This window comes from Talpa occidentalis, unplaced genomic scaffold, assembly GCF_014898055.3.
Source record: "Talpa occidentalis isolate TD23 unplaced genomic scaffold, MPIMG_talOcc4v2.1, whole genome shotgun sequence".
Lineage (NCBI taxonomy): Eukaryota > Metazoa > Chordata > Mammalia > Eulipotyphla > Talpidae > Talpa > Talpa occidentalis.
In genome coordinates, this window is record NW_026555331.1 from 53,688,733 (window position 1) to 53,710,783 (window position 22,051).

The 22,051-nt window shown below is 35.5% G+C and overlaps 1 long non-coding RNA gene across 3 annotated transcripts in view; it reads left to right on the plus strand.

The window, feature by feature from the left end:
• The window catches only part of LOC129145297 (uncharacterized), a 64,660-nt gene extending 45,050 nt beyond the window's left edge, over window positions 1-19,610 (plus strand). For 2 of the 3 annotated variants that reach the window (XR_008550636.1, XR_008550638.1), the window contains exons 3-4: window positions 1,014-1,134; window positions 18,203-19,610. This is a non-coding gene — a long non-coding RNA (uncharacterized LOC129145297). Of the gene's footprint in view, window positions 1-1,013; window positions 1,135-3,083; window positions 3,200-18,202 lie in introns of those variants that run through there. The other variant, XR_008550637.1, reaches the window with a different exon arrangement.
• Window positions 19,611-22,051: the final 2,441 nt, after the last annotated feature.

A 22,051-nucleotide genomic window follows, 5' to 3' on the forward strand; every position in this document is an offset into this window, starting at 1 on the left:
TAATTTAATAAAAAATTTAAAAAATAGATATCCAAAATATTTTTTTAAAAAACTGTGAATTCTTACTGTATTGAAAATCCAAGACTGAGTTTGTTTTAAAAATAAATAACAATCACAACAACAAAAACAAAAAATTATGATGTTGGAACAAAACCTGGAAATAAATAATTATAAATGTATATATATTTATTTTTATTATATATAATGTATATTTAAACATATTTATAGTTATAGATATGCAATATTCTTTATATGTAGAGAGAGAATATATTCTTAAACCATTAATAAGTATGCTTCACATTGTATGTTATCAAGGAAATGCAAACTCAAAAAAATGAGATATTGTTACACATTCCTTAGAATGGCCAAATCTCAGACAACATCAAATGTTGGTGGGGACACTAGAGCAACAGGAACTCTCTCATTGCTAGTGTGAAAGCAAAAGGCTACTAACACTTTAAAGACTACCTCTATGTCCACACAAAAAACTGTGCATGAATGTTTATATAGCTTTATCAATATTAGCCCAAAATTGGAAGCAATCAAGATGCCCAAGCTAAGGAAACAATAAAGAAAATCAGTAATTGCCACTGGTGATTTGGGGGGAGGGATATATAGGCAGAGCAAAGAAGATATTTAGGGTAGTGAAAATAACCAGTAGGATAACATAAAGATGGATATATTGCATTTGTTTAAATTCATAGATTGTACAATACCAAGAGTGAACCTTATAGACTTTGGTTCATTATAAAGTTCAGTGTAGTTTCATCCATGGTAGTAAATGTGTGATTCTGGTGAGTGAGTTGATAATGGGGGAGGCTATGCATATGTGAGATGGAGGCACAGGGAAAATTCTTTTTATCTTCCACTCAATTTTGTTGGGTACTAAGATTGCACTAAAATAATCTTTAAAAGAAAAAGAAGAGAAAAATTATGAAAATAAAATGGAAGATTTTTTGGTTCAAACCTGAAATGAAATTGTTTATCACTTAATGAATATTTTCTATTTTTAGCAGGAGTAAAAAATTACAAAAAAAAATTGAAAGAGCGCCTCCCCGGTGGCACAGCGGTTGAGCACTGGGTTGCGAAGCTGCCCACAGACTCTGCAGCGCCGGTTCGATCACCAGCTGCCAGGTGAGGGTCCCACATGGCGTGCAGACCTCTCCTGCCGCCCGCTGTCTGCTTGCTCTGCTCTCCCCTCTGGCTCTGGTGAATTTTCTCACCCTCCCACGCTTCTGACTGTACCCAGTGCTTGTATAAATAAATAAAATCTTAAAAAAAAAAATTGAAAGATTAGGGGCCTCCCTGGTGGCTCAGGTGGTTGAGCACAGCGCTGTGAAGCTGTCTGCAGCCTCTGCAGTGCCGGTTGCATCCCCCACGGCCACAGAGCAACCCACATGCGCGGCCGACCTCTCCTGTTGCGCCCACCCCTCCCCTCAGCAGTTTACCTTGGTCGATCTGCCTGTTCTGTTCCCCACTCTGTCTCTGGTGAATCCTCACCCTCCCGCACATCTGGCCTGTACCCCAGTTCTTGTATAAATAAATAAATCTTTTTAAAAAATTGAAAGATTAGCAGCTGATACAGAAATAGTCAACAGGGAGAGAAAGTGGAAGTGAATTTACAAATGATGCAAAAAGAGAAAAGAGAAACTCTTCACAAGATTAGGTAGAGGTTAGGAATAATTCTTTATATTATAGTAACATCTTAATACATATAATTATTTTAGGGGCTATCAGTTGACATGTGTGAAAGTGACCACTATAAAAAAAACCTGGGCCTACCCTGGTGGCCAAGCGGTTGAGCACTGGGCTGTGAAGCTGCCTGCAGCCTCTGCAGCACAGGTTCGATCCCCTGCCACCGGGGAGGGTTCCACATGGCGCAACAGATCTCTCCTGCCGGGCCCACTGCTCCCCTCAGCAGTGGGTTTCCTCAGTCTGCCTGTTCTGTTCCCTGCTCTGGCTCCGGTGAATTTGCTCACCCTCCCACGCTTCTGACTGTGCCCAGTGCTTGTATAAATAAATAAATAAATAAATAAATAAATAAATAAATAAATAAATAAAAAAAAATTTAAAAACCTATCGATGACTAACCTAAGAAATATTTTAGGACAAAAAGTTTGTCTTATTTATGTATCTAAAGAACCTTACAGAGTAGCAACTGTAATAGGTAGACACTTGGTAATAGTTTTGAACAAGTAAGGGAGTGAATTTTTAAGTAAAATAATGTAGGACTGTAGGACTATTTCTACTGTAGTACTGTAGGACTATTTCTACACAAATAGAGCTTCCAGAAATTAGCACACAAAGATATTCTTTTTTTAATGTAAAAATTATATTTCCTTCTCAAATTAAGGGAAAAAACCACGATCCTATTCTTTATTGATATCTGCTAAAACTATGGTCTTTTCAGGTATTTATTTATATAAGATCACCTTCCAGATGTGCTGTTCTGTGTCACATGGGAAACATTTATCTTCACGTGCTTCTAAATCTCTCTTACATGATTCATACTGAATTTCAGTCCAACCACCTTTAAAAAAATAAAAACAAACGTTCCCTAAGGTGCTTAAGTTCATGGAGTTCCAATACACCATATAAACTGCAATAAACCATATGCTGCAGGAGCATAGAATAAATAGCCCATTTAAAAAACTGAGCCGCCAAGAAAATTGAGATTCCATTTTTAAATGATTTTCTGCAACGTAAACATTTTTCAAGCTTGATCTTTGTGTAATTTTTTACTGGCACTTTCCAAGCTAGAAACAACCTGCACATGTTCTTTTTGTAAAGAAGGGTTTAATACTCCACTGTGTCACCAAGTCCCAGTGAGCTAATTTGTTCTAAAGACAACATTACTACATCAATACAACACAGCTTAACCTTCAAATAACCTTATTCTGTTTGCTTTCCACATCCCAACTGAGGATGTCAGCCAAAATGTCCCTTCAATTCTGGGTTCATTTCTCTCTAGGTGGAAAATACATGCACATAAACTATGCTGCCTTTGTATATCAGAGGAAAGGTAGCATTCACACAGTTCAAGCCTCCCGCCCACTCCCAGTCTCTTGTCTCTTATCTTACAGGATATGGAATTTCTTCAGGGAAGCAGAATGCTTAAGACAGAACTCTACTTTAAAGCAAAGTCCCAAAAGAGGAATTATGAAGCAGTCAGAACAAATCCCAATTCCGCTCCTCAGTGTTTGGGTGCAAATATATTTGTTTATTTATTCTGTTTTAAATCCTCTTTCTCTAGCACTTTCCCAAATAAGCGAACGATGACAGTACTCGAAACTAGCTCTTACCCCAATTTCATCCATTTCTCCCTTAGCTCTTCTTCTCTCCTAGATATAAAATAAAAGAAGCACTGAAAGTGCTTTGTTGAATTCACTAATTTAATGAATTTGTCAACATTTGAACCTTCTACAACTACATTTTCCTCTATGTTGACAAGGTGATGTTATTTTATGATCTTTCCCTAAAAATGTCATAAGACATTGGTTTGCTGAGATGGATTTGAATAACCTTATTCAGATTTTATGCTAATTAGACTTGTTGACAGGTTATCAATTTTTTGGCAAATTATTTCTAGTTAAAACTTGTAGGGTGGAAAAGACAATGTTCTGTATCTTATCTTGACAAGATCAATTTTATCAGTTAAGTGGTTTGCTCACTAATGACCTCACATCTATCCCAGAAAAACTTATGTGCTGTCACCTGGTATGTCTGTCAAAATGAGTTTGATATCTGTTGAGTAACAAGGAATATTTATTATTCTCAGAATTATGTATTTCTCTATAACCTCTTTCTTATGGCTATAAAAGAACTCATGGACTCTAGAAACCTTTTATTAGAAAAAAGCTTGACATTTTTAGCAGAAGATTACACTCTTCTACCACCATCATCTTGGTTTTCAAATGTCTTTAAACCAGTGCCTTCTGAAAATTTAGCAAGCTATATGATGTTTGGCAAACAGAGTAGCAATTGTAAATACAGTTTTATCTCATCAGAGTTGTCAGCGCACTATAGCAACTACTTTCTCAGGTCTTTAAGATTACAAATTAGGGCCTCCCCTGGTGGCACAGTGGTTGAGCTCTGGGCTGAGAAGCTGCCCGGAGCCTCTGCAGTGCAGGTTCGATCCCCAGCCACTGGGGAGGGTCTCACATGGCACAACAGACCTCTCCTGCCGCCCGCTGCTCCCCTCAGCAGTGTTTCCTCAGTCTGCCCTTTCTGTTTCCCGCTCTGGCTCTGGTGAATTCTCTCACCCTCCCATGCTTCTGACTGTACCCAGTGCTTGTATAAATAAATAAATCTTAAAAAAACTCTATAAAAAAAGATTACAAATTAAAATTGTTAGGTTCAGAACAATTTTCATTACTTACATGTTACAAAATTCTAATTCCTTGAAAACTCACAATGCTAACTATACAAATGCCATGCATTTTTGAGGAGAAAATAAGACATCTGATAAGTTGAATTGTTCCCTTCCAATATTCATGCTGATGTCTTAATCCCCGGTACCTCAGAACATGACCTAATTTGGAGACAGGATCTTTATGGAGACAATCAATTAAAATGAGATCATTAAGATGGGCCCTAATCTAATATAATTGGCATCTTTATATACAGAGGAAATGTGGATCCTGGCATGCAACCAGGGAGAATGTCATGAGATGATAAACAGGGAGATCTGCAAACCAGGAACACCAAAGGTTGCCAGCAAAGTACCAGAAGCTGTGGCGGGGGATTAATGAAACAGTTCTTTTGTCTGACCACAATTCTCAAAAGGAACCAATTAGCCTAACACCTTGATCTAGGACTCCTAGTCTCCAAAATTGTGAAATAATAAAACTGTTTTTGATGTTGCAGTCCTTTGCTATGGCAGACTTCGCAAACTTATACGACCGAATAAGATTGTCTCTATTTCAGAAACTTTCATGACTCTCAATGTGTGAATGAACTGATGTTTAAACAAACATCTCAGTCCATGATTTTATATACAAGTTTAACATTAGATTTATCTGTAAATTTTTTCAAAATACAAATACTCAAAATCTCATAATCTTCTGGATTTGACTCACTGATACAGAGATCAGAAATTGACATTCATAAGAAGTTCCAAAGAAAACTGATGCACATCTTGTTTTGAGAACCACCAGTGTAAAATAGTTATTGGCCCCACAGTTTGGGGTGCTATTCATTCCTTACTTTGGAGATGGATGCTCTGATTTAGTCAGCCCTAGGAGCTTCATGGCAATAACTTAGCCACACATTAGATTCATCTGGGGAGCTTTTCAAAAACCACAATTGCAGGCTGTACCCAGATCAAATAAAAAAGAATCTCTGGGGTGAGTTTCCAGACATCGGTATTTTTTAAATTTCCATGTGGTTATAATGTGTATTCAGAACTGAGAACCTTAGGCTTAAGTTTAAGAAGTAAAAGTGGTGGGCAATGACTAATCATCTAATTAACATTTCCAAAGATCAGTTAACTCTATGTAACCTAAATAAATCAACTAACACTCACCTCAAAATTTATTGAGACAATAGATCTCTACTTTGTTCTTTATTTCTCTGTAATCTCTCTTGATTTCTTTTTCTCCATCCACATATTCTTTTCCTTTACTTCTCTCATCCCAGCTAATTTCTTCTCCAAAAATGTGAAAACCTGAAACTGAAGTGATAAACTTGTATCATATTTTTTAGTGAAATTTTATCATCCCTGTTCTAATCTTGGAAATAGTTTGAGATGAAAGTTTATACTGTTTTAAGAACTAATAATATATACCAAAACTTTTTTTTTCACATATTTTCTTAATTGTACTCATCTTTTACTCCCTACTTACTTTTGAATGAATGATCTGGAACACTTTATCTTTGGGGTATTTCAAATAAAGTTGGATGAAATCTCAGGTATCTGACATTGAGTTCAGGAGCATCCAGGGAGGTGACAAAGTATTTCCTTTTCCAGATTTATTCCCCTTCTTTGACTCTGAGGAACTTGGAAGTATCTGGGGAGGTGACAACAGCTGCGAGAAGACAGTCAGAAAGTACCATACGTTGCACTCAGACAAGGCATGGAGAGGATAATGTTGAGTTGTCTTCCCATTGATGAAACTCTGAATGGTGCCAAGAGTTAAGAACTGCCAACAAAACTTATGACTGTGAACAGCAGATAAACTTATTTGGGGTTGATTTTAATTCCCTGGGCTCCTCTTCTAGGAAAACTTGAGTTTTCATTTCCTCAAAACTCATGGTCTCCTTTTTTTTTCTCATTTTATCGGTTTGTAATAGAAAAAGATCTGTTTTTACTTAGGTCCTAGCTGGATCACAGAAGTCACTCCCTACTCACTCCAGAGAATGCACTACAGAAGTAAGATGTCAAATCTATGCACCAAAAAGCAAGATAGCATTAACTACGAAGCCAGAGAAAAGCCATCTTATTGTCAACTTTTCTAAGCTATTTTGATTTTTTTTCTCTTTTGTTCCTCCACATTCTCTTCTTTTTATTCTTTTATGCTCACAATTATCATTAGAAATATAGTTTTAAAATATCTCCTGTTCTATGCATTTGTATGCACAAACTACAATGACTCAAATATTTTAATATAAGACCTGTAGCAATGAAATATAAATAAACTGGTGATATGTTATATGACATCAATGATAAAGATGTTTTTTGGAGACTCAATGCCTATGGGGGAATAAAAGCAAAAATAAACATCTGGGATGAGCTTCAGTTAAAAGCCTATATATAATATATTTAAGTATATGTATTATAAGTATGATTTAAAAATTCCTATTAAATGGGAGAAAATAGTGACACAATATATAAATGATAAGGGTTAAGAACTAAGATATATTAAAACTCACACAATTCAACAAGAAGCTAATAAACAATCCAATTAATAAGTGGGCAGCAAATATAAACAGACAATTCGCAAAAGATTACATCCCAGACAGAAAATGGGCAGAAAAACAAAAAAAGACACTTCTCCAAAGAAGAAATGCAAATGTCCAACAGGCATATGAAAAAATGTTCAACATCACTAGTTATCAGGAACTGCAAATCAAAACCACAATAAGATGCCACCTCAATCAATAAGAATGGCCCACATTAAAAAAAAAACAAAAACAAAAACAGAAAACACAAAATGCTGATGAGGATGTGTAGGTAAAGGAACCCTCTTACACTGCTGGTGGGAAAGTCAACTGGTCCAGTCACAATGGAAAGCTGTGTTGAGTCCTCAGAACACTAAAAATGGATCTACTATATGACTCACCAATTTCACTCCTAAGAATCTATCCAAAGGACACAAAAAAATCTAATTTGAAACCCTGCACTCCTATTTTATTGCAGCACTATTTACAATAGCTACGATATGGAAACAACTCAAATACCCCAAATAGACGAATGGATCAAAAAGTTGTGGTATTATTTGTACAATGGAATATTACTCAGCAATCAAAAAGACAAACTCACACTATTTTCAACAACATGGATGAAACTGGAAGGGATTATGCTAGCCAAAATTCGTCAGAAGGAAAAAGATAACCACCAGATAGTATGACTTATGTGTGGAAAATAGAGAAACCAAAAACCAAAAAAAGGTGAAGGAAAAGTCAAAGATTGCAAGCTGACCATAAAAATTAGTCATACCACAAAGAAAGGGATGGGAGGGGGCAAAACAGGGTAAGAATGAACACAGGGAATATGGTAATCATTCATGGGTGACATGGTGGTAAGAGAAGTATGAAGACTAAAATGATAAAGTCAAAAAAAAAATAGATTATATACAAAAGGTCAATAAACATAAAAAATGTTCTTCATTGCTTCCAAGAAGAGAATTGCAGATTTGATCCACAATGAGGTACCATCTCACACCTGTGAGAATGTCGCACATTAAAAGTCCCCCAACATAAGTGTTGGGAAGATGCAAAGAAAAGAGAGACCCAATTAGTGTTGGTGGGAATGTGAGCTGATAAAGTCATTATGGAATCTGCATTTACCTTAGAAAGGTAAGGTAAGGTAAATCTGCATTTACCTTAGAAAACTGCAAGCAAAGTAAAATACAAATACTAGCAGACACTAACAAAGTGAGGATACTCAGAGGAAAGTGGGAGAAAGGAGGTAGTAAGAGACAAGGTGATGTAAAAGAAGGGGGAGGGATTAAAAAGTCTTCTTAACTGTGGGCCTCCCCTGGTGGCACAGCAGTTGAGCACTGGGTTGCAAAGCTGCCCGCAACCTCTACAGCGCTTGTTCAATCCCCGACCACTGGGTGAGGGTCCCACATGGCGCACAGACCTCTCCTGCCGCGCCCGCTGCTTCCCTCAGCAGTGTACTTCGTCAGTCTGCCTTTTCTGCTCCCCACTCTGGCTCTGATGGTGAATTCTCTTACCCTCCCGCGCTTCTGACTGTACCCAGTGCTTGTATACATAAATAAATAAATTTTAAAAAAAGTCTACTTAACTGTGAAAAATAGTTGAACAACAGAAAATAAAGATTAGTATTAAAAATATCATTGTGTCTTAAGTAACAATGATAAGTATTAGTTTATGATTTTTTCCATGTTAAATTATAATTTGATAATGTTTTTCTAACTACATAGTTCATAGTATAACAGTTTAAAACATTGCCCTGGGAGAAGACCAATTACCAATTCAATGTAACTTCCTATAAGGAATGAGACTATTAATGGAACTTGGAAAAGGGTGGTGAGAGTTCAATATATTTAAGGCAGTGCTTCCTAGTCATGGTGTGACCTGGCGGATACAGAACTTCCCACAGGTCGTACTAGTAAAGCCATGATGGGAAGGCTGGTAGAGGGATGAGCACAGCTGGCAGAGGCCTACCATCAGTATTGCATTATTTGACATTTTCAAAACTAAACATCCATAGCCGGGGTCAGTCGGCTTCCGCGGTGAGCCCGTGGTGCCTTACCACACAAAGGGCCAGAAAGAACAGACACATGTAGGATCATCATATTAGGTTTCCAAGAGCAAAGAACTCGAACCAATAGAGAGAATACTGAATAGACCTGTTGGAGTGAGAAGTTCCCTTGCGACAAGCACAGACACCGTCTTACAAGAGTAATACGGAAATGTTAAGAGAAAATAAAAGATTGTCTTTATATCAAAGAGATTAAGTGGCTTAGTCCAGAAGAGGCTAAAATACTATTAACTTTCAAGACAATATTTTTAATAGTGAGGTATTCATCAAGAAAACACAAACAAGTGGCAACTATGGATAGTAATAAATCATAACTGAATATTGGTAAAAATATTTTAAAAATTGCTCATTATTATTTTAGTCCTAACACTAGTTCACATTTTTTTTAAATATATAGAGTATCTACCATCTTTTTTTTTTTTAAGATTTATTTATTTATTTATTTATTTATTTATTTATTTATTTATTTATTTATTTATATAAGCACTGGGTACAGTCAGAAGCGTGGGAGGGTGAGAGAATTTACCAGAGCCAGAGCGTGGAGCAGAACAGGCAGACTGATGAAGTACACTGCTGAGGGGATCAGTGGGCGGCAGGAGAGGTCTGCGTGCCATGTGGGATCCTCGCTGGTGGCCTGGGATCGAACCGTCGCTGCAGAGGCTGCGGGCAGCTTCGCAACCCAGCGCTCAACCGCTGCGTCACCGTGGAGGCCCTAGTTCACATTTTCTATGAATTCCATTTTTCTTATTTATTTTTTACAGAGGAGAAATTCATTTATGATTGATTATTCTTTTAGTTTTTATATTTTCATTTTTGAAAATGGAGAAATTAATATAATGAAAGTGAATGTTTCTATCATCTAACTTAAATAGCAATAACATATGTCTGATCTTACTAAATTTTACCTCTTACCTCTTCCCCTATCTCTCCATATTTTTTCATAGCAAATCCTACACATCATATCATTTCATCCATAATACTGTAAAATATATCTCTAAGCATTAAATATAGCCACAACTCTCTTATCTCATCTACAAATCTGTCAATTCATAATATTATTAAATATACATTACTAATATTTTCTTGATTTTCTTATGTATTTCCATTACAATTCATTTGAATTAACATGAACTATACTTGATATAATTAGTTGATGTTTATATTAAATTTCTCTTAATTTACAAGTTCCATGTTCTCTAATTTTATTTGTATTTATGTAAATATATACATTTTAATAAGGTAGGTCATAGGTACAGTAGTGCTAGCAACATGTTAGTCTGTGTGAGGTGAGGAGATTGCATTGGATGACAATTACAGTTTCCTGCAGCAGAACTGAAGAATGAGCTTAGGGATGTAACTGCCTTACCTTCTGACACAAGTGCCCTATGAACTGTTGACAAACAGTTCTCAAATCTTCTGCTCTTTGAAAAGCACTGTTTCAGATTATAGCACTGTCAGGGCAGAGTTCACTGTACTCCCACAATGTCATTTAACATATTCTTTTGTTTTCTATATTTCTTGTAGACTCGTGGGCCATCTAATGGCTTTGTCAGTTTCAGAAATAATTTTGTTGGCAAGATAGCTTCCAAGAAAATGCATTGTTTAATTCCACCAACAGGTATAAATAACTGCTTATCTCACTTTTCATGGTGCCAACAATAATTTAATAATTATTTCTTCTATTTATTTGTTCATAAGTGATTGCAAAATAGAAAAGTTTAGTTCTATCATTACATCTGCATTCATTAGACAGGATGGTTCTATGATGAGGAAATTCCTTACGACTGGATTATTTAGAGGCATGTGTCCGTGTAGGAAAGGTAGCATATGTGCTTGTTTATTTCTCTTTATTATCAGTTTTCAAAATATGGAGATGGTTTACTTGACAACCTCTGAAGGTGATAGGAGTGTGTGTTTGTGTATGTGTGCATGAGGATCAGAGATTTAAATATACTCAATATTTCAATACATAAAACTTCTTGTTATGGATGCTCAGATTGCACAATCTTTGGCTAGTGGAACCTGTTCTCTTAATTTCTGAGTCTTTAAGACTTACCCTTAAGTAAGGTCTAATATTTTACGATTTTGGTGCAACATAATGCCTGAGGTTCTTATCGTTTATCTGTTGTGCCTGACCTGAAATCAGTCAGATCTCTAAGGAATCTGGTTCCTTTTTATGATCTCTGTCTTTTGACTGCATTTTACTTTATTTATTTATTTTAAAAGATTTATTTATTTATACATATAAGAACTGGGGTAGAGGCCAGAGGTGTGGAGGGTGAGAGGACAACAGAGAAAGTGTAGGGAACAGAACAGGCAGATTGACCAAAACACACTGCTGAGGTGAGCAGTGGGTGAGTCAGGAGAGGTCTGCTGTGCCAGGTGGGTAGCTCCCTGGCCAGGAATCAAACTAGTGCTGCAGTGGCTGCGGCGAGCTTCATAGGTTGCATCTTAAACCCTTGTGCCACCAGGGAGGCCCATTTTACTTTATTTATTCATTTATTTCTATCAGTCATTTACATGTCTCTATAACTTCGGGGTTATATTTTTACTCCTCCCTAGGTGCACATGCTTCGCTTCACTCACCTTCCACCAAATCTCCTGTGCCAATGCCTTTTTCCCTTCATTCCCACCTTCTCTTTACCCTTCCCCCATTACCCTCCCCCAGGGTCCTTGTGGTAATCAGTATATTTTTCTGAAAGTCTAAGAATTATATTTGCTCTTTTTTGACTGCATTTTTATAGAACTGACCTGGAATTCAATTGCCCGTTAGATTGTGTTTTAAGCCTCTTCCTATATTTTGTGAAGGATATTTTTTTTCTGAAATATTTTTATAAATGTAGATTTTGCTTAGATAAAACCCAGGTGGTTGGCCATAATATCCACAATAAAATTTGATTTTAAAATTTAATAAAGGGAACTTAATGATGAAATTGCTGTGGTCCCTAAGGATACATTTTGGATCTTCATCTCTCCATATATACATATTACTAAAGGTAAAGCTGAAAACCTATGAGATTCCATTCTCTAAGCTTTGACAGTAGGTCCAACTATAAATTTTACTGAAGGAAATCAGCAAACAGTCTTTCAACAAGCTAGTGAAGCTTGATTCATATCAGTTTTGTTTTTGTCTTAAACACACTATGGAAGCAGTCTTAAAAAGGTCTTGGTTTTGAATGATGTCCCTTCCAGATTCATTCATTAATTCTTTCAAAATATGTAGCACACACTCTTTTTTTTTTAAAGATTTATTTATTTATGCATACAAGAGCTGAGGTACAAGCCAGAGGTGCGGGGGAGGGTGAGAGCCTTCACCAGAGACAGAGTGGGGAACAGAACAGGTGGACCAAATGAAATATACTGCTGAGGGGAGCAGCAGGCTAGTCAGGAGAGGTCTGCTGCACCATGTGGGTTGCTCCCTGGCAGGCAGGGATCGAACTCGTGCTGCAGAGGCTGAGGATAGTTTCACAGTGCTGTGCTTAACTCCTTGTACCACCAGGGAGGCCCCTGTAGTGCACACTCTTTAGTGTATAAAGATAAAGAGGATAAGGAACATATCAGATGGCTGATACTAACGGAGGATTAATTTTCAAACAGTATCTAAGATTTACAAACAGTATCTAAGATTTACAAAACAATCTAAGCAACATGAGGTGAAATTAAATATATTTATTATTTTACTCTTGTGAAAAAAAAGTAATTCAAATGCATGTTACATTTTCCTTGTTTTTATTAGTAAATGGTAGAAAAAGAAAATCATATTAATAAAAGAAAGTGTGTGTTTTATAGGAAACAGTATAATTTTGAGTTAAAAAAGGAAAAATTGGGGCTTTATCTGCTATAACTGTGAGACCTATAAATGAAAAGTGCCAGACATCTGGCTACTACAGCCTCAGGGCCACAGCAATAAGCAGGCAAGAAAAGGACTATGTCATTCTTAGAAATACTGACCTCAGACTTGACATGAAGCCAAAGTGTTTTAGTACTTGGCAATGTTATTTTATTGACACATGTCAAATAATTCTAATTTATGGCCATATAATTCTACATCTTGAGGTTCAGCTTTGCAACACACAATGGAATTCAATACAATGATAATGGTGATAATAGAGCCAAGTAAAACGAAGACTCAACTTTTATGTTGAGCTTCAGGAGTAACAAGGAGAATCAGAAAGTGTTTCTTGTTTTTCTTTGTTTTACTAATTCTGTCGCTTGTGACTGTATTTGCATCTTTGCTAGATTTTGCATCTTTTATATTAAATAACCAAGGCTACAATTTTAATAGATTATAAAGATAAAACATGTCATATGCAAAAGATTGAAGTTTACATAAGAGAAAAGAAACCCATAATAAGAATTTATAGTGAGAGTCTGATCTTTTTGAAAAAAAGTGTGTACATTATTTTTGATAGATAATTATCTTATTTTGGAAAGAATTTGAGAAAAATATTCTCAAGTTCATGCAGTAATCTCTGCAAGTTTTGAATATCATTATTTTTGGTCATTCTGTCATGTTTTTTCACATATTAGGTAATTTTCCATTTAACCCAATATTTCTTATTTATGGGTATTAAAATTGGATTAAAAGTATACAAACAGACAACTACAGATCAATATTATAAAGAGCAATCCAAAAACTCTAGATTAAAAAATAGAAAACACATCCCAATAGCACATTAAAAAAGAATTGTGTTTACTTCAAGATTGCAAGTATGGTTCAATATTAGGAAATCCACTGGTTTTATTTACCAATTAATAATTCTATGTAGAAAAACCCCACATCAAAACTACAGATACTGAGAAAACATTTCTTACCATTATAGTTTGTGTGTGTGTGTATGCACATGTGCACACATGAGTATACATAGCAGTCTTCAAGCTACCATTTTGCATAACTGGAAAATTGTACATCACTGCTAGAGATGGGGATGAAGTAAGAAAACCCACATTACTTTGAGGACATTAAACAATACACTCATAAAGAAAATGGCACTTAAAATGGTAGCCCCAAAGATATAATCTTATAGTTACTACTTTATTTTAAAGATTTATTTATTTATTTATTTATACAAGACCTGGGGTACAGACCAGAGGTGCAGGAGAGTGAGAATTCACCAGAGACAGAGCGGGGAGCAGAGGGACTGAAAATACAGCTGAGTGGAGCAGCGGGTAAGGCAGGAGAGGTCCCCTGCGCCATGTGGGCCTCTCCCTGGCTGGTCAGGAATCGAACCCATGCTGCAGAGGCTGCAGACAGCGCCACAGTGCCGCACTCAACCCGCTGTGCCACCGGGAAGGCCCTGGGTACTATTTTAAATATCAACCTCTGCGATTATAATTTTAACTCTGTGTGTGTGCGTGTGTGCGTGTGTGCGTGTGTGTGTGTAAAAGGAAGAGAAACCACATAGATAATTGACAGTAGAGGAGGGATGTGCATCAGTAAATTAATTATGCTTATTTCTGATATATGTAAGGGGGTATTTTAGAAAATTTTTACTTTCTCTTTGTGCTTTTCTGGATGGTACTTGTATTGTATTTTACCACAAAATATTTATTTTTAATTAAAACTTGCTTAGGACAAAAAGCAATTATTCTTTAAAGCTTCTCCAAATTGGAATTATATGGCATAGTTATGAATGTGTATGTAAAATTAAATTACTCCAACCTCACTTATTTGACAAAGCATGGATGTGATATAAGAGATCAATGTAGATATCTTGCATCACATAAATACTGCTCAAATCTTTTGAGTCATTCCCAAATTCCAAGACTGTAAAAATCATCTAATTTGCATCTAATGTAATAGACTCTCACTGTCTTTAGTTTTAGATTAAAAATGGAAGAAAGAATAGATAGTGAAATCTATCTCCATTTTCACTTACGCACAATAAGCACACCCTTTGAAGTTATCACTGACACAGCTCTTAAAACAAAGCATTTATCACACGGTTTTATATGACTGAAATATAGCTAGATAAGGTTTGTTGAGTTATTATGGAGATATCAGAAATAAAACTTTTTATTGGAAGAGGTCAGGTCCTTGGCTTAAAAGGATATGCCTGGGTGAAGGAATATGCTGTACTAGTACAGCACCAGTGCTTTTTATTTAAAAGTTTATGATTGAATGATTTTTAGAAAGACATTTGTTTCCCACCTGTTTTTACCCTTCAAAGTTGTATTTTTCTTGGCAGAGTCACACCTCATGATTTGGCTCCATATGAAGTTCGCGTTTCCATTAATTCTGAAAAAAATATAGCCAAGGTTTAACACAAGCTTAAATTTTAGTTACGTTTGCTCTTTTTATGGGCCCCAAGCACAGGTGTATTCAGCTTGCTTCGGTCATTATGTTACATCGCTATGTTATTTTAAGCAACAATATTGCTTTTGCTGAAAAAATAGTTTAAATATGTATAAAATGGTTTTGTATAATTTTTTTGGCTATGAATACTCACAGGTTATAATAACCAAGTCAACTATATTCTAATAAAATAGCAATTCACGAAAGTTATTTATGGTATCATTTATATTGTCTCTGGGACATTTTAATTAGTAACATTTCTATTATACAAACAAAAACACATAAAAACAAAAACTCAGTAAAACAGATACAATATGTAGCATCTAAAAGTTAAAGTTATTATTTCATCAGAAGAATTTGACTATATTTTTTTAGTAGATATCATTCAATGCCACATTGTGCTGGGATCATAGCGTCATTGAACAATGTAATACATGTCTTTGGAATTGTATTGATGCATTTGGCATCACAGAGTCTATAAAGGAAATTAAATTTAAAAATTTACTCTCAAGGATGAAAACATATACTTGGACACAGTACACATTGAAATTAGTGTAGTTAAGACACAAAATTTTAGGGATCCTCTATTCCAAACTCTTCATTTCACACTGAGAAAGTACAGGCTCTAAGGGGAAGAAATGGCTTACCATCAAAGGAAGAATCCGAGGGGCAAGTGGAGGCATATCAAGGACAAATGGAAAATCAACTGGCATATTTAAATGTCTAGAGAGAGTTTGGTGAATTAAATGAATATGTGGAACAATATATGTAACACATAGGGGAGGCTTAGTCTCATAGCCCAGACATCAACTGTGCCCATATCCTTGATTGCCTGCCCCACTTCTTGTGAAGTGGGGCAACATATTCACAACACATTCACCAGTGACCACAAAAATCCATCTATAGCTGGAATGACAAGAGTGCGGTGATTTTACCAAAGGCCTTAACAGTATACACTAGAAGCCAAGGTTCAGAATCAATGGTCATGATCATTTCTCTGACTCCATCCCTGTCTATTTTATTCCTTCATCTTTTCCCAGACAAAAACAAACAATGGCAGTCTGTGTTTCTGAGAGGTAGAATTTCAGTGATTTTAGAAACTTAAAACTTGCTATAGTCTTTGTTTTCCATTTTATAATACAATATTTTATTATAAAAATTCAAATTCTAATTTATATACTGACAAAGAAATACAATTAATTTGAAGTAATTGACCTAATGGACCATAGTCAAATGTTCAGTTTTTTTTTTTTAAAGCACATGATGCATTCAATTATTACTCTTTTGATAAGACCTGAGATCAAAGAATGGAATATTTTGTTTGTAAGAATTCCTCAATTTTACCAACTCATACACTTGTTTTATTTTATAACCATTTGTTCTTATTGTTACAATCTCTTCCTTGTACATATTTTGACAAGAGAATATACTACAAGGAAATAAGCAAACCATTAAATATCACAATTTGGCATATATTTTTACATGTTATTTTTTAGATGTTTTTCACATGTAACTCATTTTAACTAAACAATGTTATATAGTAAGTAGAACACTGTTTCCATTTTACCTATTTATAAACAAACAGAACAATGAGTGATTTCATTTGATGGTATGATGAAACGTAAAATTTTTGGCATGATAATGAGGTAGAATTATTGTCTTAAGCTACAGAAAGTCTCCATGAAGAGTTTTTCTGTCTATGTGCATGACACAGTCAAAAGATTTGCCTTCTCTGCATGCCCCAGGTCACACAAAGAAGTATATAGTCCTTTCTCTTTGTCTTGTGACCTGGTGTCAATACAGTAGAACAAACCTGTGTTTTTAAAACGTTCGTATTATGATCCATGAGTAGATCAGGAAACCAGTTTAGAAGACCGTAATCAGGATACTGTTGAAGAAGTGAAATACAATGATGCTAGTTTTCCTAAATGTGCCACTGAGGGTACTTGCATGTAGATACTTCACATCTGTCTACTTGTATCAGTCAACTTAGGTTGACATAACAAAATATAATATGCTGAGTGACTTATGCAGCAGCAATTTATTTTCTCACAGTCTGGAAGCTAGAAGTCCAAGATAAATGTCCCTGTAGGGTTGCTCTCTTGAAGTCTCTCCCGTTGGCTGGCAGACAGCCACCTTCGTGCTATGTCTGTGCAAGGTCTTTCTTTTGTGCACACACATCCCTCATGTTCCTTCTTCTTTATATGGACAATAGTCCTTCTAAGTGCCCCTTCCTTAGGAGCCCATTTAATCTTAATTACATACTTAAAAACTCTATTTCCAAATACAGTAACACAGCAAATTAGAACCTCAACACATAAATTTGGGGTAAATTTAGATTACCCTAAACCCCCACTAATGTAATGTGGGGTTTTAATGTAATTGCCAGCACTGAAGGTATCTCCTGTCACAGAGAAAATAAAAATCTGACTCAGGGTTAATATAGAAATAAATTAAATAATAACTGCAAGTGGAGTTTAAAAACCACTGAATCTGAATTAACTAAATGAAAATGTAACAATTGCAGGCTAAATAAGAGAATTAAGCTGCAAGATTTCTTTTGATTATTTTGAACTCACTGTTAATCTACCTAATAAATTATCTGCAAATATGCTCAGTGAATTAAAACTTTAAAATTGCTTTCTTCAGTTACTTCCAGATTAGCTAGATTATAAAGTAAAAGGTTACTTTTGTATTTTTTTCTGTGAAAATATGTTTCAATTTTACAAATGAATTATAAAATGTGGTTTTCACCATTAGAGATTAATGAATAGAACAGAGTCTGCAGACTCATAGAAATATACCATCTGGGTAAAAGTTAATACTTTTTCTCATTAGTTACCCATTGAGAAGTTTCTAATTAATATTTATACTTTGTGACTTTTCCTCTTTTTCCCATTACAGGAATCTCTTATCCAGGTCCTGTGTGGCTATCTTAATATATTTTTTTTTCTTTTCAGGTGTTATGTCCTGGAATTGTCTATGATTGCTCCGCTGATAAATTTTTAAAATGGAAAAATAAGAGAGTTCAGCAATGTTACCAGAGCACAAAGGAAAAATCAATAGTATTTGTCTACATCAGAAACAATAACTAGAAAATATAGTAGAAGATAAAATGCAAATTATAAAAGCAAGAAACCAAAACTTAAAAGAACCAAAGAAGAGCAACAAAACTTTTCTAGGGGCAACCCTAAATATTTCAACAGCCCTCTAGTATAAAATTAAAAAATCTCTAGTAAAGGACATAGCAATGCCAATGTTAAATGACTGTGTTTGTGAAATATAATCAAATCCCGGCAGGATTTGTATGTTTGTTTGTGGATGAAACTTGCGTACTGATTCCAAAATGTGTATGAATGAAGGCCCCCGGCAATTTTAAGGAAAAAAATCAAAGAAGAGTAGGTTTTCTCTGCTGTTGACATGACACAAAGTCATCAGATTTCAAATAATGTGTCTTGGGCAGCAACTGTCAAGAAGACCCATTTACCAGAATAGAGAGCTGAGAATCAGGTTTTTCGTGTATGACAACTTGATCAAAATGCTATTATATAAGTTTGGGAAATGAGAAATGATAGAATATGTTAACAGAAATAATAAAATATGAAAAAAAGCATGCAAAACAATGTTACTTATTTTTCAAGGATGCACATATATGTAATGAATACAGAGAAGGTGGTTTAGCAGTAGGAATGAGTAGGAATGAAAAGGATATAGAAGAAAAATTAATATTAAACAAGAGTGTGCCTTATAAATGACATATGATAGGAGGCTGTAGACTGAAGATTAGTAATTGACTCAATTCTATGAATCCGAAACTTAAAATTTTAATCTGGTTTGTAAACAAATACAACACTGATAATATCTGAAATGCCAGGGCACCACAACCCTGAGATCTTTGTGATTTTGCCTATTAAGAGATCATGCTACTTCCCTTCAATGTGGTAGACAGAGTTCTAAATTCCCACCCCCATTCCAATTCCTGCCCCCTGGTGTACAGTCAAATAATAATTATGCTCCTGCTATGAAGGTATTTTGTGGATGAAACAAGTTCCAAAATTAGTTGACCTCAAGAAGGGACATAAACCAGTAGGTGTGAATTAATCACATGAGCCTTTTAAAAGCCAAGAATTTTTTTTCAGCAGATCACAGACAAGGAAGTCAGAGAGATACACATTTTCTTACCTGAAAGAAAGCACCTATGTCCATGTTGTGAACTGCCTGTCAGGTGGCAAAAACTGAGGTTGTTCTTTGGTGTTTGAGAGTGGTCTCTGACCAATAGGAAGAAGAAAAATAGAGACCCAAGATTTCAAGCTAAAGAAAATATAGTCTACTGACAATTAAGTACCATGGAAAAAGAGCCACATCACATAAAACTATATTATTTTGTTTCATTCATGATACAGTCTTTAATTATATATTTATATGGTTGTTTCTCCTGCAGGTGTATAAGCTCCTTGAAAATAGAAACCATGTTCTATTGATTTTTGTATCCTTACAAAGAATAGCTCAATATAGAAGCGAGTAGCTGCTTGTTGAATTAATGAATGAGCAAATGAGAGGGAGCAAAGAGAACATAAGATAAAATGGATATTTCTGCCTCGTGGCCTTCGTGTTTTGGGGTTTTCTGTCTTGGAACCAACAGTTATGTGATAGGAAGCCAAATCTAATGAGAGGCCAGATGTGAATGCTTTGGTTGCTGGCCTGCTGAGCTCCAAGTCAAAGCTAGCATCAAATGTGAGCACCTATTTTGGACATTTCTGCTCATCCAGCCCCCAGATAACTGCACCCCAAAATAACCTCACAGGAAGTCTCATCACCAGTTCACCTTGTAGAATAAATAATAAAATGGTTGTACTTACTAAATTTTGTTATGGTTTATTATGTAGCAATATACAAACAATAGATAATATGTGTCTATATTGCTTAAATAGAATTATTTAAATAGGACTGAACCAGGATCCTATCAACCAATCTGGGAAAATGTTTTCTGCATCTGAACAACTAGCATATAAATCACTTTTGAATAACTTATTTGTAATTTTGGAACCACACCATAAAATTTGTTAGGATTTGCTGTAATACTTGATTCTGGTGGACAGAATACACCATGAGAAAAATCTAAGAATGTTAATTAGATATGGTTTGTTACTATAATTCATTGCCACCTCATTGTTGATGCTCTTCTTCTCATGTCCTCCTTGATCTTTTAAATGTCTTCCTGCTACCTATACTTTTCCAAACAGGATTGATTTTAGTTTCAGACTCCAACACTTCCTTCTCCCCTCAGATACACCAAAACCCATTTTAAGCGAACTTGAAATTCTCTAATAATGGATGAATAATGAAATGTCACTGACTACATACATATATATGCTGATATATGTGTATGCTGATATATATACACTCCTGTGTGCATGTGTATGTATATACACACACACCCATATATGTACATATATACATGTATACACATATATGTATGTACACATATCTATCCCTTCATACATGTTTGCATTTATTTGAGCATCATAAACAACTTCAAAATAGTAAATGTTGAGGATGAATGGATTTTTTTTTTACTTTTTTAATTGAGGTAACATTTGTTTGCAATAATGTATATGATTCAGAGGCATAGGATCACACACCTCCTCAGATGCATGTCACTACACTTCACTCACCACCAAGGCTCCCTCAGTTTTCTGCCATCATCTATTGTGCCTCTTTTTCATCTCCCCTTTCTTTTCCTGTAGCCTCAATTCCACAGTCATATTTTAGGGTTCATTATTATTTTTAAAGGTTTATTTATGCATACAAGAACTGGAGAGGTGCACAGGGTGAGAGGATCCACCAGAGACAGAGTGAGGAACAGAACAGGCAGACTAACAGAAATATACTGCTGAGGGGAGCATCAGGTGAGACAGGAGAGGTCTGCTGTGCCATGTGGGTAACGTCCCTGGCCGGGGATCGAAATCATGCTGCAGTGGCTGTGAATAGCCTCCTGGTGCTGTGTCTTAACGCCTTGCACCACCAAGGAGGCCCCTAGGGTTCATTATTGATGTGGCTTTGCTTTGTTTCTCTATATTCTACATCTAAGTGAAACTATCTGGGATTTCTATTTTTCTTTCTGACTTCTTTCACTAAGCATCATCCCCTACAGTTTCATCCATATTGTCACAAACGGCAGGAGTTCTTTTTTATAGCTAAGTAGTATTCCATTATTTATATATACCACAATTTTCCAATCTACTCCCCTGTGCTTAGGCACTTGGATTGTTGGAATATTTTGCAGGCTGAAAGTTTGCTCAAAATCTTTATCTAGGACACTTATGTTGATACCACTAAAGTCTGTAAGATAAATTCAATAATAGATATAATATATATATAGTCATAGCCATAGAGGGGTGGTGGATATATTTAAAGCAAACTGATTTTAGGAAAATAATTTCCATAATGATATCTTACATTAATTGTAAACACTTTTTCCTTTGAACTAGTAGACTTGAATTCATTTAATTACACACATCTATAAATTAGGCATATGCACACATCATATGGTATATTTCTTGGAGGGACCCAGCTTCACACACTGATTTACATAATACGATTGGTAGTAAGATAGAGAATCTGAAGCCAACCACTAACTTCCCTCTATAAAAAGACTTAAGTGGTGTTCTAATGACTGTGTTAGTGATTATCTTCTTTCCTTGGCTGTCAGCTATCTGTAATTCATCAACTTTATAATGTGACTGCATGTGCGCTCAACAGAAAAAAGCTAATCATTACCAATTTCATTAATTAGGGTTCTATGTGTA